The sequence below is a fragment of the Scophthalmus maximus genome, chromosome 10, assembly GCF_022379125.1.
Source record: "Scophthalmus maximus strain ysfricsl-2021 chromosome 10, ASM2237912v1, whole genome shotgun sequence".
Classification (NCBI taxonomy): Eukaryota; Metazoa; Chordata; class Actinopteri; order Pleuronectiformes; family Scophthalmidae; genus Scophthalmus; species Scophthalmus maximus.
This window is the reverse complement of record NC_061524.1, coordinates 6,460,001-6,479,547: the sequence shown is the minus strand read 5'-3', so window position 1 is coordinate 6,479,547 and position 19,547 is coordinate 6,460,001. Positions and strand designations below refer to the sequence as shown.

The window sequence follows — 19,547 nt, the reverse complement described above, 5'->3', positions numbered from 1 at the left end:
GTGCAGAGATTAGTGTAAAAAGGAAGGTGGGAGGTAATTCAGGTTGAAAAGATGGGGAGTAATATTTTCCTCTTATTCCCACTGGTTTCCCAAAAAAAGCTGGCGATAATTCTCAGATTTCGTCAGCTATATATCTCCTGTACGTGTTCTGTCACTGATTTATTGGCTGATGAGGACACTGTTGAAGCTGCACTTATCAATATTTCCTTTATTAACAATGACGTAAATGGTGTGTGTAAAGTGAAAGATGTAGTCTTTTTGTGGAAAAACTCACAGAGAATTATCACCAGACTGCGCTTCCTTTCAGCTTTATGGTGCATTTCATTTCGGAGTCTGGTCCTATCAAACTCATCGCAGCGGCGTCAGGCAGCTGTTTCATTAAAAAAAAAAAAAAAAGAGAAGCTCTGATGAAGCCGCTGTGCACTAGCAGCAGACAGAACATAGTGGACTGTTCAGCAGCGAAAGAGCCAGCCAAGACGGTGGTGGAGAACAAAACGGAGGTAAAAAGGAACGATGACTGGATTCATACTCGACTACATTGAAATAAGCCTCTTTTGTGTCCGGCTATAAAAGAACTTGTTGACACATTCTCAGTACACAATTCACACCATTTGACCTCAGTGTCTATGAGCCGGATTCTATTGTGTCACAACATTACAACCATAAATTGAATAAAAATGTTCTTGATGGCTCACTAATATATGTATCTGTGTACACCAGCTTTGACTGTATGCACCAGCGTACAGCACACCACGGCTGCGTTAAGGGCGAGTCATTTCACATTCCTCGTTCGCGACATCCGTGGAAAGGGATGGAAAATAAAGCCGATACGAGCCCCATGATGCCCATTCAAACAGCTGTGAACACATCTGGCAGTATGATTTGGTGAAGGTTCAATAATGGTCTAATTAAAGTAAAGCAGCGCTAAATGATATATACTGTTTTTAAGTCGAAATTCTGCTCAGCGTCTGCAGATAAATGTATGTGACGTTCGCTAATTGAGGAATTTGTGTGTGTGTGTGTTTTTGGTGTTTCCTGTATGATTTATCCGTGTCAGTTTGTGTTGTGAACATGTTTATGTTGTGTGTGTTTGTCTGTGTGTGTGTGTGTGGCCATGCTCAGGGAAGCACACTACTCCACGGAAGACACCCGGAATGCATTATAACCATTAATGAAAAAGTTAATGGGGCATTGTCTTATATCAATTTACATTTGACTATTTGGGCGCACAAACTACGTCTGGGCGGCCGCGGCCATCGCCGCTCGGCACCTAAACAGAGAGGTCTAATGTGTTTTTGTGGACATCAAATGTTGTGAATAATGACGCGTCCACTGAATGCAAATCAGATTGCGCTCGATAGGCCATGATCAACAGTGCCTGCTTGGAAACTTTTACCCACAGACACAATGACAGAGGGAACGGCCATCAACAGAACAAAACATTCTCCTACTGTATCACACCTTTCAGATATGATGTAAAGCTACATTCATTACCATGCACAAGTCATGCATCCACATATGCAAAATAGGCTGTTATGTGTACAGAGACCCTATATCATGAGCCAGAGGTAATAGATAAGCGCGAGACACACACACACACACACACGCACACTCTCTCTCTCTCTCTTTATGTAAGAAAGAACATAACATAATGCTGCCTAATGCGTCTCACATTGTTATATCCCAGTATATTAATGTCATCATTTTTCTGTGGGAACACAGTGTAGTGTTGCCATGTTGTCAACCCTTGGCCCCTGGAGGGTTCACAGCAGCGGAATTGGCCTTGAGGGCTGGGAAAGTCAATTTGGGAGCCATTTGCCCGAGGCATGGAGTCGGAAGTGCACAGGCAGGCGAACACACACACACACACACACACACACACTGACACCTCAATGTATTCTTCAAGTATTATTTTGAGGTTGATAATTGTTGCTTTGTAAGTCCAAATAAAATCACCTCTCGCTGATATGAAGTCATCAAGTCCTAAGTCGAAAGGAAAGGAAAGCAAAGGGTACACTGTAAGTGGCGGTAATGCGCCAAATGGTGTCTAAGCTGCTGAAGAAGAAGAAGAAGAAGAATAAGAAGAGGAGTAACTAAAGAACATGGTGTAATGGCTCACGCTGTGACTTGTTAATGATTTTTTTTTTCTTTCCTAAGTTTCACCTCATCCTCGGGTGTGGTGTATGTGTGTGTGTGTGTGTGGATGTGTGGTTGTAGGTGCGGCAAGGGGCGTGGCCTGCTTTCCCGACGTACCTGACTCCAATCAGCTCGTTACCTGCCGACGCACCTGACGCCAATCAGCTCGTTACCTGCTTTTTAAAAGCTGAGACTCTTTGTCTGCTAGTTGCCATATTGTTCTGCAAGAACATCGGTAGTGCTCCAGACCAAATCAATCGCAGTCACTTTGAACATTTTTTGTCTTTTGTGATTTTTTCCTTGATACGTATTCAGTTTTTTGTCTTTCAGCGACCAAAACTCTTTTTATCTCCCTGGGACCTTGCCTCAGCTTTTGACTGCTCTGAAACCCCTACTCAACAGTAACCAAGTTGAACCCTTGTTGCACATTGAACTTTCGTTAAAGCTTTATCTAAAACTCAAACTGTTCTGATTGTCAGTGGTCTGCTAAATTATTGCAGCACATATTTACATTGTTTCATGCTGAAAACATGAGATGTACAGTAGCGTACCAATCAAACATCTGGACATTCCTAGTAATTCATATTGGCTGCTAATTGTTGTATGCAAAGAAACTGACTTGCCGCTGTCAACAACAGCTCAGCTCAAACAATGTTGTTTACACACAATATATTTGAGCTGCATGTTTTGCATACTGCTGTGGACCACAGCCGAATCTTTTCCAATGTATCATCCAATGTCTGTCTGATGACCTTCACTGCCAAAGACCTCTCCCACCTGCTCGTGCAATGTGATTGGCTGCTTTTGGATAAACTTTGTTTATTTTCTGCACTTTATATGACATAATTTTTAATCTTTGGAGTTGGTCATTCCAACTTGAAGACAAGTATAAAGTCATCAGTCATGGCTGAAAACAGACATGATTCCTCGTCATGTGTCTCGATGTGCCTACACCTTCGGTTAAAACAATTCAGTATTTTCAACTTTTGTAATTCTACACCAGTAGAGGGCTTTGAAACTGAATGAAATGTAAGTACTTTACGGCTCTGTAATTCCCTAATCATTTTCTGGGTTGTTTCCAAAACGGTGTAATCTGGTAGTTATTTACAGGGAACATACCGACAAAGGCGTCAACCAGTCAATGTAGAGCTTTGTGCAAAGTTTGGAAGCAGTTGTTGATTTCTGGATTGATTTCATGGAAATAACTGTGCCTGACTCTGACTCATGACCCCAGGAGTGCACTGCAGTGTTTCTGGTGTGTTTTTCTGCTTTCAGAAGTGAGTAAGTTGATTTCATTGCCAAACAGCTTTGAGGAATGTTACCTATTTCACGTCTCACACCTATATTCTCATTTTCTTTACCTCATAGTGCTACTTATTCCCCTAAAACGGTTATACTTTACATAAACAATTGATGCAAATGAAAATCCACCCTGCAGTTTCCCCTTTTCCTCCCCTCACTCCCCTCCCTTGCAGACTCAACTCTTTCTCATTATCCCTCTCCTTCACTTTCTGCGCCCCCACCCCCTCACCCCAACCAGCCCCATTACTGGCAAGTGGGCGAGAGCGATGGGCAATAACCCAGCACGGCGCTTTTCGACTTAGCGCTACCTGCTATGCTAATATCATTAATCAATAGGGCCCAGATTGTTGTTGCTGCAATTCGAAGGATCTAAGGGTCCCAACGGTGCACAGGTACCTTTTTTTCTCTCCTTCCTGCACACATATTCCTGCTCTCTCTTCCTTCAATGCAAAAAAAAAAGCTAATTTGCAAGGCCCCCAAGATGGCCGACTTAATGACGGCCACAGAAGTTTTTCCAACAAATTTCATGGGGCATGATCCAAAGATAATAGCTTTTCAGCCCCAATGACAATCCAATTACTGTGCCAATCAAAGCCCACGGCATGCTGTCTAATTATGATCAAATCTGGCTGTCAGCTCAAATACTAAAACAGCAGCTTTAAGTCCAACAAATCACAGTTTAGAGACAGAGCCCAGTTTGTTCATCCATGATCAGGGGAAAGGGTTTAACTTTCTGTTTAACCAAAAAAATAAAAAAGAACAGAAAAGGCTGTCTTGTTTTACAAGAGTGCATTGATGTGATATTTGACACAGCAAACCCAAAAATGATCCTGAATAACATTTTTAATAGACTTCATTATTCATTCATTCATTGAGTTTTTTTTTCAACCAAATGAAAAGATTGATATTTGTGAATTTTCCAAGATCTCTCCATTTGCACCCCCCCCCCACACACACACACGCGCGCGCTTATGCATGCAAAAATGGAGACGTAAAACCCTAACAGTCGCTCAAACTTGCTAACAAACAAAAAGGCAGCATCAATAACACAAATGATTAAACATTCATGGCCTTTTCAGTGGAACATCTGCTATGTATGGGGCTCTAGCCTCGGGGACAAGAGGATTTCTCCCTGAGAAGCTCAAGAAAACAATACGATGGGGGGGGGAGTCAGCAGGCGGTCTACACGCACACACACACACACACACACACACACACACACACACAATCAAGGACACACTTGCTTGTGTGCGTGCACAAACACAGCCACACGTTCACACACAGGAGGCACCGTGGACGACAGCACGAACAAGCAGGTTTACAGCTCACTGTGGAAAACACACTGATCTGAACAACACCCTAACACACACACACACACACACGTAAATACTCAGTTCACTGGATGCCATGTTTGTTTTAAAGGAAGCTTGTAAAAAGTCCAGACATTTTTGATCTATTGACTTCAACTTCAAATTATTAGAAAGCCCGGTTCTTCTCAGGCTTTGTAATCATTTTGGAATCCATACAGTTGCTGTTTTGAATCACCACTCCATGAGATGGTGGTAGAAAAACACTTCTAATCTGCTCTCAGGGCTACTGAATATCCCTGCATAAATGAAATGAATAAATTGCAACCAGGTTGACACTGAAACACAAACTGCTTTTCATAGAGCGATGGGTTAGATTAAACTAAACAACATCCATTCAGCTGTGCTCCAAATAAAATTAAACACAATTTCAAAAGACTTTATGATGGTTTTTTGTATATTTTATGTATTTTGAAGGTGAACATTATTACATTTTTTAGCTGTTTATATTTTGTAAAACTTAAACCAACCATCTAGGCTTTATTCCTGTGAAAAGTATGTGCAGCAAAAAAACCCCAAAAAAACAAGGTAATCTGAAAAGACGGTTTCAAGGTTCCCCACATGGCCACGTTGCACCGCGCTCAGGTGAAGTGCAGGTAGGTTTTTACTTTTGGTTAAAAAAAAAAGAGACTATATAAAGTTTAATCCAAAGTTAGATTAAAGCGACGACACTTAACCATCATTCGTCTTTACCTTAAACTTACCTATCACAACTGAATGACTAACCCTAACTCAAAAACCAAGTCTTGACTCTCAAACGGTCGTCTGAACTTGTAGGGTTCAGTCTTGCCGTCCCCGTAAAGCTGTTGGACCCCACAAGTACAGCGGGCTCCCGGTTATCGAACCCCACAGATACACTTAAACAAGCCCACACACACATACACCTCCCAAGCCCACATACACACACACCACCAACCTTTTCTGAGGCACTCAGCGCCACTGGACCAGTCCGGTGAATTATTTCAATTCATAAAATTGCTCATGTCCAGATTTCAATAGCAGCACATTAGCTGCAGCTTTATGCTTTATGTTTATTGCTGGCCTGACATGATCTATAAATAACAAGTTAAGTGGGCACGGGCACGGCTCTGTAATGCTGAAGGGATCTATCATTACAGCGGACGATTGCTAATAGCCAGCCCTCTGGGTCAATCGCTACAAATTACAGCGGCTCAGTTACATGCCATCATTTCTGGGCGTCCGGCGTGTGAGGTGCATGGCAGGAAACCCTGACATAACCCCAAAGAGACGGTTTAAAAAATGGTGCTCAGTGTTGGCACGGGGGCATAATTTTACTCGGTTTAAGAAACTGCATGTTAAAACTTTAAAAAAATGCACTTTAAGAGAAAGAAATCTAACTGGAAGAGCAAGAAAAGAAGTGTGTTGCTTCTGTTTAAGGGGGCGTTCCAGTCGCAAGGTTACAGGTCTGTAATTTCGAGGTTCTGAGGTATAATGGAACGACAACTCTGACGTCCCAGCTCCGATGTGCAATGGAACGTGAGGATCACTAGCCGACATGAAGTTCGTGGCTGTAGTAAACATCTCCATGGTAACAGCGAGCTCCAACAATCAGAGACGCCAATGTTACACATCTCAATGACGTTGCGAATGAAACCTGCTTTTCCTAAAACAAGGTTGATACCATACGGACTTGTGGCTTCTTCAGTTTCATATACTGTGAGGGTCACTTTCATCCACCGCCTTTTTGTCATGACTTATTTTGGTGAAGATGATCCGACAGGTGGCTCCGAAGACGGTGACATTTTTGAACAGATAAATCAAGTTCTGAAAACACATTTCCTTTCGTTACAGTCACTGGTTTCTTGCGAAAGTCTTGCAATGTCATCACTGTTCACGTGTTAAGTATGTAAAGGGAAAACGAGCGCGCACTGTCCTTCAGATGAAAAATAGATATTTTGAATGTTGATGATTAATCTAGTTTATTGACGGCTTTCGCACAATATTTCAAAAGTGGGCTGCTTTAGTGAGATGCTCATTATTGTGCCTAATATCCAAATCCTGTTGGCAGGTTACCGCCCTCTGAGACATACCTTAATGCTTTCAACTCCTGTCAGAAGGATTCTGAAACTATTTTCTGTGCTGCAGCACACTGCATTGAAAAAGGTTTTATAATTACAGTTACAGTTTTTAATAGTTTTTGGAATGTAATCGCAGAGAAGAAGAAAAAAACCCAGCATTCACCGCAGCCAAAGTCAATATTAGCTTAAATGTCTCATTGGCTATTTTTACAATGTTCCCTCGGATGAAAGAATTGACAGATAATCAAGTAAATCCTCCATTCGGCAGCATTTGGCTACTAACTCATGCTAATTGTATGTCACGCTCATGATAATGATATTTATCATCACATTTTGATGCCGTAAAGCAGCCAAATGCCACGGAGGGGTTGGGGTTGTCGCCCGGAAAACACTTCCCTGTATTTTGACACATTGTGTGTGTAATATGCAGATTATGTGCTTTCTCTTTTAGCTTAGGACCACGATCACAAAGGAGAGCGGGGGCCAAATGCACTCCCACACAAACACACACAAATAAAACACCACCAAACACAGCATTGACACGTGCTATCGTCAGCGAGGCCACATATAGTGTCAACTTATGCGTGAACATGAGTAATCCTCGGACGCACAAGCAAAGAGAGGTACACCTCTCAGATGCATACCCACAGCGACAAAAGGCTGGAAATGATGCGATTAATGTGGCTAAAAACGAGGGCCAAGAATCGGTAGCTTCAAATAGAGACCTCTGTGCCATCTGCCAGAGCCCTGCGCTAAAAAAGTTTATTTAATCACAAACACAAGCGAGAGTTTCAGCGAAGCATTTCCCTGATGTTCAACTGATTCACAGAGAGTAAGTGTGGCAAAAGTGACAACAGTCATCAAGGAGTTTATTCCTTGTTTGTATGAGATTTAATGAGTACGACCTTTGTGGCTTCATTGGGAGCAGCGTGAAATCTGATCAATGTCCCCAAGTGATGTCTCTCAGGTCGGCATCATTGGGGGCTGACGCTGGAGGTGCAGGGCTGTTTTTATTAAAAAAACATCTGTCCAACAAGTGAGTCCAACAATTTTATAGGTGAGCAATGCTAAATTGGGTAACTCTCTGTTTGATTTAGTTGTATGCTTTTTCATCATGTAACGGGTGCTCGCTTTTGTTTGGGTGTGTCAAGTGCACCAGAAAACACTGTCCTTCTATTTTGAATTATTATTATTAATAGTATACAGTAAAACTGCAGTAGTGTACAAGCGTTGCTCTAGTTTCTAATCTAACAAAACATAAGAGAGTATAAATTTCTTCACATCCGCCCAAGTTCTCTTTGAATTGAGCAACAGCTGGTTATGAGTCCACCTGTTATATTAGGCATGTTACATTATTGGTTGTATGGAGGGAACATTTCCATAAATGGACATAATAGTCATGTTTCTATGTCTATTTTACTCTAAATGGGACCATCATTTACAAAATGAGCATCGAGACTTGAAACTTGCGATTGATTTGAACCAAACCCGTTGATGGAAATGCCTCTCGTTCATATTTCCTTTTTTGTTTTGCCGACATTTCAGCAGAAAGCTTGACAATTATTGGGAAACTAATGTTATATTATGTTTCATTTTTTCCCCCTTTCTTTCACAGTTGGATGAGAACCCAGAAATTATGGCTCCAGTTTCTCAAAAATTCCATGTTTACCTTCAACAAATTCAGTTAATAGTTAATAGACCCGTTACAAAACAACAGTTAAGAGCCACTTAAGAATGGAAGAAATGTTTCAAACCAGCAGAATTGACCACAGAGCTTCTTTTTTTTTCTTTACCTACCTGTGTTACCCTTTTCAAACAAAGATGATTGAATCCACCGGACAGACAAATAGCAATACACTTGTATATCTGTATACTGCAGCAGAAAGCTGTTTAAGGCGTGACAGATACAATTATATGGACATTCACCATCTCTAGGCGTAAAATAATACCACCAAAACAGAAGTGGGGCGTAGTGCTTCTCCACTGCATCTACCGTCACAATTACACTGCATGTTATTGCATTATCTGTTGTTTGTTGATGAGAATGAGGCGGGATGAGATGTTGCTCTGCGACTCCGGCGGCACTACCTGCCAAATTGCTTGTGAGAGTATCAGTGAAACTGAATTGATTCAAATTTTATTGTATTCGCTAGTATGGCATAATAGCTTTACTGGTGAGCCGAGGATTCTCCCACAAACGGCAGCAACCAGGAACGCGCGCCTCAATTCATTCTGCTGCATTCTTGGAGCGTGATTGTCTGCGGGATTCATCAGGGAATACAGGAGCTCCTCTTTCTCTATATTTCACACTAACATCCTTATGTGTCCGTTTAATGACATCGTCTCACTCGCTGTGCTTTGATCAAAAAGAAAAAGAAAAGACATAATTGAATATGCATCCAGGGGTGGTTGAATAATTTCATTTTCGTCTTTGAAAAGTTTTACGCTCACTTTGTTTCCCGGCGCGGCAGAGTCACCGCCTGGATTCCTGACACGTACCAGTGCTTCTGGTTCAGGACACACACACAACAGCATAGACGCATGCACAAAAAAAGCATTAAAACCCCGAAAATTAAAACTGAACTAAAATAAATAATACCCTCTCCGTACAGACACCGCACGTGGAGTATAACACAGGTCTGAACGGGCGTTCAACCTCAGCGTGGCTCCACTCACTACATTGATAATTATGCGTTATACTTACAATACGGGGAACACTACAACGCGTTTGAGCTAGACCTCTCCCATGCGACATGCAAACTCCGCACAGAAGTGCCCCGGTTGGTTTCGAACGCGGATTTGAACCGAGAACACTCTTGCTGCGAGACGACAGCGCCAAACACTACACCACCGTGCCGCCACTCCATGGTATTCACAGATGGCGATTGTCCGGGAACTCACTTCTTTCCGTTTACATTGGGAAAACCAACTGTGGATAAAATTCCATCTACATAAAATTCAAGCTGTAGTAGAAACAGTGATAACCTTTGCGTAATCGCAAACATGCTGTTGCACAATTCCAAATATCTGAGATTATCATTGAGAAAAGTTCCTCTAAAACTTGAACCGGCCTTGAGTATCGGGCACGAGCGGCGCTGCCAGATTCTCCTCCAAAGACTTGATGTAGGGTTTTTAACGCTGTAATGTGGATTTTTTTTTTTTCCCCTGTGAAAGGATTATTAAAGTGTCTGTGATTCTTAATGTCAATTTGTCTCATTCGCTCCCCCCCAAAAAAGCACGGCACTTCAACTTGTGCAGAATCGTACTCCTTTTGTTTCTTTTCATATTTTTTTTTTCTTAAATTGGGTAGAGGCCATTAAGAGAAAAAAAGCACCAATCAGCTTTTACCGTCATTCGTCTTTATCAAACACATGGGAGCTCAAACAAAAACCTACTCAGGTTGTAAATGGTCGAAATGTCAATTAGGGGAAGAAAAAAAAATCATCATTAGGTTTATTACTCAAATGAATAGTTCCTCTCAACCATTTAAATCATCACTGGTGTTCACTGTTAAAAGGGAGCAGATTTTTATTTTTTCTTTCCCTTTCCCTTTTCTTTCAGTCTTAATAGTCAGACACATCTCCCTTTGGACTCTGACAGAGTGATTGTGGAGGTATTATATTCATGAGGGGTTCCAGTAATTGGATTAAATTGGTTCCAGAATGTAGCAATTTATATTATAATATCCCATTACTTCTAATACTGTTCTTAATTAATTAGCCTGATTTTTTTGCTCCATGTTCCTGATAAGTTAAGTTGGCTCAGGAGGAGATCTGTCCCACGGTGCCACCTCACGGAGCCGCATCAGTCACATACACCTGGACACGACGCACCGGGTTGAGGAAAACCCCGCCGCCCGTCGCCGTGCCAATGACCTTCGTCTTCGTTGTCACGGAGGCAGCGGAGGATGATTTTTGGAAGCGCAGCTGGACGGCCGAGACGGGCAGATGTACACTGATTCACATCCAAAAGAGACACGAGCTTCGTGTGTCTATGCGTGTGCGTGGCTTCACCGCCAGGCCCCGGCCGAGCAAAGTTCCATATCATCACCTGTCACTGCTACAGCCCCTTTGTCTGATTTAGCTTTAATATGAGACAGTAATTCTCCTTTGAATATAACAAATTAATATCATTTTCAAACAATTTCCATATGCAAATATGATTTAATCAAGTAAATGAAACTCTCAAATGCGACGCCTGAGGGCTTAAAGTGAGCTGTGTGTGTTGGCGGGTAAGAGAGAGTGAGACGAGACTGTGAGTGAGTGTGTGTGTGTGTGTGTGAGTGTGAGTGTGAGTGCAGGTGTGAGTCTGAGCCTGTTGTGTAGCACCTCCCTCACGACATATGCGTAAACGTATTATCCAAAGTTTCACACTGCCAGTGATCACACTGCTTAAAGCTCGTGGCAAAGGGAAAAAAAAAACAAGCTCCTAAATAACTATCTTAAATCAAGAAGACGAAGCTGCTCACAAACAATGCACAATATTTGACCATTTGCAAGCAGCCTCAACAACAACAACAACAACAACACCAGAATAAGAGAAGACAGGGTGATTGATATTAAAGCGCTTGCTTCTCACTTCTGGTTACAATAACAAACGGCGACCATAACCATCACCTTTAACCTCCATATTTTTGAAATAGTACATTTAATCAAGTACTTAAACTTTGAGTACACCCGTTTTATTTAGGTCATCCAGTCTTAGTTACAATATTTGAGTTTCATATAAAATATGATTTTATTCTAAATACCCACACACACATTTGATTGCCTTTGATGCACGCATTCGCTGCAAAAATATAATACCACATCAAATAATTTGTTTAATTATTACTTATTATTCATTTCAAGAACTTATTTTTCCTTGGTTGGTTACCGTAAACGTCGTGGTCATAATCAAGCAAACTCAAATCAATGCACTTCTGTACTCATGCAGATTGAGGCGATTAAAACGACTTCAACAGGTTTTATGACAATAGTTTCAGATGAATTTCCAAATAGTTCCAAAGAACAGAGTTTTAAAAAAGTAACGTTCCAATGAAATCATCAACATTCTAATGTGGTTAACTTATGCATCTGCGTACGAAGGACAGGCCCAAGATGAACACAACGATGAGCTCAAACTCAGCGAGTGAGAAAGCTCTGTAGAGCTGAGGGGGAACTGCGGGGTTAATGATCAGCCTCGGTGGGTTCATTACGATGACTGATAACTTTTTTCTCCACCCATTGCCAAAGAGGCTCTGTTTTTTTCTCCCTTCATTCATGCCATTTTAGCTTCCTTGTATACTCATATCTGGTTGGCTAGATCCCCAAGTTTTCTAGTTCACTAGGAGCCCCTCTGTAAAGCTTCAGGGTTGCCACAGTATCCCACAGTCTTCTTGTACTTTTATGGGTTGATAACGGACATACAGACATCACTTCTGTAGAGACTTAATCACTCCTGTAGTTAATCACTCGAGAAGTGATTAACTCTCAGTGGATTCAGAGGCGTGATGACCATGAGTTTGTAAGATATTGTCGTGTCACAGAGTTGCTGTCCGGTGAGAGGTTTCCGTCCTTTGATGTGATCGTGTATTACTTACAGGGCTAATAGATTTATATTTAATCTCTTCCCGTGGCCTGCAGCAACGGACCCAGACAAAGTCATATTTTTCACAAGAGCTTGTCATACCTTGCTATGAATAATTTGGAGCTATTCTTGGGGCCAGTGCTATCACTCTTCGACCGGATACAGCAGGGTGAGACACCCAGTGAGGCGTCAAAGCCAATCATCCCTGCTTTTATAGCTCCCATCTTGCTGCCATTGGCAGCAGCCACTCGGAATTTGTCTTGAGTCACTTGGGACTGTGAAATGTGGCAAATGAGATCAAGACAATCGTGTGACCTTGATAACAAATGCTCGTATCAAAGGGCCATATGGAAGTGTTTGTCGGAAAGGAATACAGCGTTTTCCAATTATGACTGAGGAATGTTTCAAGTAGGCTATGGCAATGTCGCAAAATGCAACATGCAGTCACCAAGCACTCTATTGAGAACCCCATTCGCACACTGGATAGATCCTCAAACAGCCTCGGTTCTTCAGGCCATGGATTTCAGACGAAGTTTGGAACCTTCCATGGACATTCGGCTCCATGTTGACATGACTGCATCACATCATTTCTGCAAATATGTCACTTGCACATTATAAACTGCCAATATCGTGTTCTTCCACATCCCAAAGATGTTCTACTGGACTCGCGGCGGGTGACTGGGGACGACACTGAAGTGCACAGAACTCGATGCCTTTTGCTTTGTGACACGGAGCTTTATCATACAGGAGGTAGCCATTACAAGATTGTAATCTGTTGCCATATAGAGATGATGATGGTTCAAAACAATACTTAAACAGGCTGTGGCATTCAAACCATGACTGATTGGTATTAAGGGCCCAAAGTGTGTCAAGAAAACATACCCCACGCCATAAGACCACCAGCAGGTTGACTTCATGAATTCATGCTGTTGACTCCAGATTCTGATTCTACCACCTGCAGCCTCAGCAGAAATCCAGATTCATCAGGCCGGGCTGCTTTTTTCCAGTCTTGACACTTTCCAGAGTCTGTGTCCACTACCTTGCAGAATTCTGTTCTTGGCTGACAGGAGTGGAACCTGACGTGGTCTTCTGCTCTTGTAGAAGCATCCACGTCAGGGTCGTTCATTCTGAGACGCTTCTCAGCTCACCACAGCTGTAAAAAGTGGTGGTTGTTTTTTGTTTTTCCTCACCATTCTGGGGAATTATAGAGATACACGGAGATAGGCTTAGAGTTAGACAGGAGAAGGAAGTGATCAGAAGCTGGGAAATTGATTTAAAAACAACAACCCTATACGGCGTGTTCACCGGCGACCCAAACGAAGAGGGCACCGAGGACGAAGAGAGACACCTCAGCTACACGTGACTGTTTGAACCGCTTGGCAGCGCCTGGGAGAAGCTTATCTGTCGTCACAGCAATGAGGAGCAGGAATGTAATTCGACATTACACGAGGTCGGAGACTGGCAGCTTGCTGGTGTGACACATCCGTGACATGCTTCGAATTAACATGCAACGGTGTCAATTAAAAGCATGAAATGCACTCACAGGAAGCTTGAATGTTTTCGCTGTGCCGGAAAACAGCCCGAAACAAAGTGACTGAAGATGCATGATGGGTTTCTGTCACACTATGTACATGAAGCATATGTCAAAGTGACAATTAGCTCCATGTGCGAATACTTCGTGGGTGACGATCGCGTCGGACAGAGGGCCGCGCGTCGCTTGCTTTCCAAGAGCAAATGCAACGCAAGTGAGGTTGTAATGGAAAAAAAAAACTTTACCTCCTGTTGTCTCAGACGGAACAGTTGCACCTTCGGAGTGATTACGGCTTCTAGTGTCCTGCCAAGAATGGAAACACAGGTTTGCATAGTGATATTCTGTTTTTTTTTCTGCAAGCCATAGTTGTCGTCTACGCGTTGGGATCACAACTGGGACGCACATGAGTGTGGAATCGTGTCTCGGCTTGACATACTAAAAAAAAAGGGGGTGGATAATGATGGGCAGACAGGGAGGAAACATGTTTGCATGGGGAAGAGCATGAACATGTGTGTGAGGTGGACTGTGTGGTCTAAGTTTTCCTCATGTTGTGGGGACAATCGCATTAAGGGGACTCGTCGTCCTTATGGTCCCGGTACTATAAATCATTAAGCCTTAAGGGGAAAACGTTTGATACTGTAAGGTTAGGGTAAGGAACATGGGTGTGTTTGTGTGTGCTCGCGTGTTTGTGTCTACCCCCTACGCTACGGCCTCACGCCATCTCAACTTCTGCTGCTCATTGTTGGTGGTGTAATAGCAATATCACTCATCTCACATCCTCGGCTTACTTTGCTTCCCGCCGTCGCCCCCTTGCTGCACATTTATCATATTCATTTGATATTCAGAAACAAATGTAGCAGAAAGAGAATAATGCACCTCCTGTACGCGGCGTTCATTACAGATACATTTACATGGGGTTTTGCCTTCATGCTTTCAAATGCAACACTGTTCACCAGTGTTCCTCACATTTGTTGAGAGTGTGTGTGTGTGTGTGTGTGTGTGTGTGGGGGGGGGGGGGGGGGGGTGCTCACTCATTGGCAGCGATAATGTGAAGCGCTATCAGTGAGCGATGATAAATGGGTCGATCTATCCATGTCTGCTGTCACATTCATAAAAGAAATTTGGCCTTTGTCAAGGGAATCAAGCGCGGCGCTGTAATACCCATAACACATATCCATCACATCTAACTTGAGATGTATTAAAACACTATGGCGGATACTGTATACCTGAGTGAATAATATTTCACCCATGATAACGCAGCAAACACCCACTGAAGAAAAATCTGCATTTTTCTGCCTCAGCTGCAGAGGACGGCAGAGGAGGTGGGCTACTGATCATATTCAATCTGGAGGCGATCATGTAAATAGCCCTCCATCTTGGGAAGGCGATATGCAAAGCAGCCCATCTCCCCTGTGTCACGATCAGATTAATGGAAACCTAAAAGTGGGAATTACGGCCCTTATCCAGCGCGGCGTTCTGGGGAGGGGCCGGGATACAGGCCCTGGGGGAATCTGCCTGGTTCAAAGCCCATTCCTCTGGTTAAGGAACTCGCTAAGATCCATGCACCGAGGTGAAGGGTAATTTCCTTTGATATTCGGCAATGTATGACTGTACGTAGTGTGCAAGCGGCGTGCCCTGCTGGCTCTGTGTGCATGTGTTAAAGTGAACGCATGTGTGTAACAGGCTCACGTGTGCGCGCACAAGCAGATGCACTGGTCGCTGCAGTAAACAACATCATCAACAGTACGACCTACTGTAGTGCTGCGAGATGATCTCAGGGTAAAACGAGCAGATCTGCGCAGAGAGCGCTCAACCTGCTGGGCGAAAAAAAAAAAAAAAAATAGAGCCAACCTCCAACTGCATGGCTGTAGGTTGGAGGACAGACCCAGTAAGTGAGGACAGATCCTCACTTACATCAAATTCAGCTGGGACTCGATGCTAGTTTGTCTGTTAGCCTTGGCCCACTTTGAAAAAGTGCAGCAAAAACAGTACCACTGAAAACATTAATTAGCAACAAACTGTATAACCCTATAACCCACGAGCGCATTGGAAGTACAGAGCAAAAAAACACCCCAAACATGGAACCGAGGGTGGTGGTGAATTCCCAGTACAACAGTCATGTATAAATAAACATATGTACTGTGTGTGTGTGTGTGTGTGTGTACGTATTATAATGTTGTGGCTGATCGGTGTGAGTAGGGTTGGGGAAACTTTGGCAATATCACAATTTAATTCAAAATGTATACGTGATAAATATTTCAAAAAGCCAAAAAGAAAAGGGGCGCTACAATTATGGATTTTCCCTCCAGTGCACTTTGGGCTAAACCATTAACGCCTGTCCACTGCCCAATGCGCTGCAAAAGAAACAACTGACGGTCAAGCCGGCCGGTGTGTGACAGTAAACAGCTTTTATATTTAAAGCTACAGTGTGTAATATTTGGAAGAACTTATTTAAAGAAATTGAACATATTGTCCATAACTATGTCGTTCATATATGTATAATCGCCTGCAACAAAGAACCGATGTTTTTCGTCAACTTCGAATGAGTTAAATATAGTTACACGAGGTGGACCCGACCTCCGTGTGAGTCGCCATGTTTGCTACGCCGTGTCGAATGCGGTTGTTGCACAGAACGGTTCCAGAATATGTCGCATTCACGTTGAATTTCCAGCGCTGCCGTAAACTGGAAAAAATGGAATCGGCAGTGCGCCACCATAAAGTGTCCCCTGTCGGATGCTCAGTTGGTTGCGGTTTGCAACTTTACCACCAGATGCCGCCAGAAACGTACAAAAATTACACACTGGGGCTTTAATTGAGTCATTTTTAAGTTATTCACTGAAGTTTACTACATTAGACTGTAACTTAGATCAATGTTACATTATTCTTCCTGTATGAAAATAATGAAATGAAAGTTCAATTTACTGACTACTGGCCCCCGTTACGTGATCTCAGCGACATGGTGGCCACATTATTAATCAATAAAGGTCATTTTGATTCTAATCAATACTGTTCCAATCCTGGGAGGAAATAGAAACAGGGTTATACACGACCAATTTCTTTGGAATCAGTAGCAGAGGAACTTCAATAGCACAAGCAGACAAAAACAGCCGTGCCCAGAAATATAAAAAAATAATACAAAATGTCGCACTACTAATGAAAAGCTAAATTAATAGTGATAAAACACTTTCAAGAGGCTTCGAGAGTAATTTTTGCTTCTCTGAAGAGCATTAACAGTTTTTTCTTTCTTTCTGTGAAGCGAAGACAAACGGTGCTTTATCAAGGTAAAGTGTGTTTGTTCTGTTCGGGCGCAGAGCGAGTGAAAAGAGAAGAGAGTCCCTGAGAGACGTCACTAATAGGGACAGAAATAATCAAGGGGAGGAGAGAAGAAGAAAGAGAGGAAGAAAAGCCTCCACACATGCATGTTCATATGTTGGAGGGCTGTGGCCAGTCAGCCACATAATAGAACAATCACCGTGTCACTCATCCTCCGATATTCCTGTCGCTGTTACTCCATTTAAAAACTGCAACAACAAAAAAATCCTCTGTCTTATCCTCTTTTGTCCTTTTCTCCTCCTGTCATTTCCATCTCCCCTCCTCTGCCCGGCCGTGTGTTCCCTCCTTCCCTCCCTCGAATCTGTCCTTGGTCTCCGGCTCTCCCATTATTCCTTCATCATGATGCATTGTATGTCTTTGGCAACCAAACTATTTTAATGCGTCTTCCCTCACTCCCGAGCACCTTTTGTTCTGGGAACACCTTAGATCAAAATGAATGTGAGGATAAATCGCCCCGGCGCTGATGAAACGCACCAGCTATTGAGCATTGTGAGCAGGGGTTTTGGTTTTTTTTGAGCTTTGAGCGAGAGAAACTTCCCGTGCATGTCAAGAATCATGTCAAATTGCAGTTGTTTTTTTTTTTTTTAAAGGGGGAAGAAAAATCAGAAATACGCATCGGCACTGAGTTAACGCTGCTCGCTGCAGCCCGCTGGTGTTTTGTGGTGAAATATGTGATTGAATATGAACAGGGACACGCGGCTTTTCCTGTCGTATTGTGAAGGTCAAACACTAGGTTTCTACTTTGCAGACCACAAAATGTATCTTTTCTCTAGATGAACCCCCTGAGATCTAATGTGTTTTCATCTTTTTCACATTCCACATTGTTTCTGACACCTCCCATGTGTCCGTAGCACTACAAGGGGTAATTCTTTAGTCCATCCAAGTAGAGATAATGCAAACATATATTTAGGTAGGACGTGAAACATTGTTCAAATATTTGCCCATCATCTTTTGCGCAGAAAACATCTTGATCCGTCCCAGCATGAGGATATAAGGTGAAATGTTTTTTTTTTCTTGATATCATCATCATTTGATTCCTAAGGAACTTTAAAAAAGCCATTTTGCACGGTTTGTCTTGTGACACCACTACGATGGCAGCTGCGGGTCCATTTATCAGCCTGTGTTCCTTTTCTTTCTTTTTTTTTCTCCCTGCCAAGTGCCTCTGTTGCTATCTCTTATTATTCCGTCACCTTCTCACTTAGCTAAGCCCCCGAGGCTACAGAGGATGCAACCCGGCCCAGGTTCCTGTGCTGCGGGTGTGTGACAGGACGGAGGCCCCCAGGCAGGCAGGAAGACAACTAGTGAATTGTGTCTCTTCTTTATTTGTAAATTAAAATGAATCCAATTTCCATTAAAAAACGTTTATTCTCAAATTCCACTGAAGTGAATTCTTTCTTTTTTTAAATTCAATTAACTAACTTTTTTTTTTCATGAACTTTTCTTCGACATTTGCCAAATTTAGTCACTTTTTTTTTTTCCATGGAAGAAAATTAACACCACAATTAGCATCACCTGCATAACAGGCACATACTAAAAGAACATCTTCATCAGCCCACACGGGTCATCTGACCTAATGAGGTGAAACAAAAAAATTAAATAAATGACTTCACTTTTTATTCGAAGCATTCCTGTATTATAATTATTTTTTTCTCGTATGTTAACCTCCTCACTCTGGTGGCATATTTTCAATCATTATTAGAAAGCCTGCAGCTCAAGGCTCGCAGGCTTTAACCTCTGGTATGTTTGGTGTGTGATAAAAGGCGAAAGCACTATCAATCTTTATTGTCTGGCCCGCACACTGTAATTGCATTCAATAGTCCACTGATTCTCTTGTCTGCGCTAATGTCGGGGAGCAGACAGAAGCCAGATGCTCTGACTGCATTACACACACACACGCACGCACGCACGCACACACACACACACACACACACACACACACAGATAGACAAGAAATACAGGTGCGAAAACAGAGTTCAAGCTTTTATTCTGAAAATAATATCCTCAAAAGGTGCTTATGCTGGGAAATGTGCCAGGAAATTGCTCAGAAAATACACAAACACACACACACACACACACACACACGCGCACACACACACACACACACACACACTTGGCCCCTGTTTGATGGATTGTTGACAGAATGCGACCTTGCATCCAGAGTATGTACAGAAGAGCAAAATTCCCCTTTGATCAGATTGGTTATGTGAATTTATAATGTACCATATAGTCTGTACTGTGTGTGTGTCAATGTGTGCCGGTGATGATGTCACT

General features: G+C 42.6%; 1 long non-coding RNA gene across 2 annotated transcripts in view; it reads right to left on the bottom strand.

The window, feature by feature from the left end:
• The window catches only part of LOC124850733, a 133,554-nt gene that overhangs the window by 58,881 nt on the left and 55,126 nt on the right, over positions 1-19,547 (bottom strand). The window contains exon 4 of one of the 2 annotated variants that reach the window (XR_007031535.1): positions 14,189-14,246. The exons of the other annotated variant lie outside the window; for it this stretch is intronic. This is a non-coding gene — a long non-coding RNA (uncharacterized LOC124850733). The remainder of the gene's footprint in view (positions 1-14,188; positions 14,247-19,547) is intronic. 2 annotated transcript variants of the gene reach the window in all.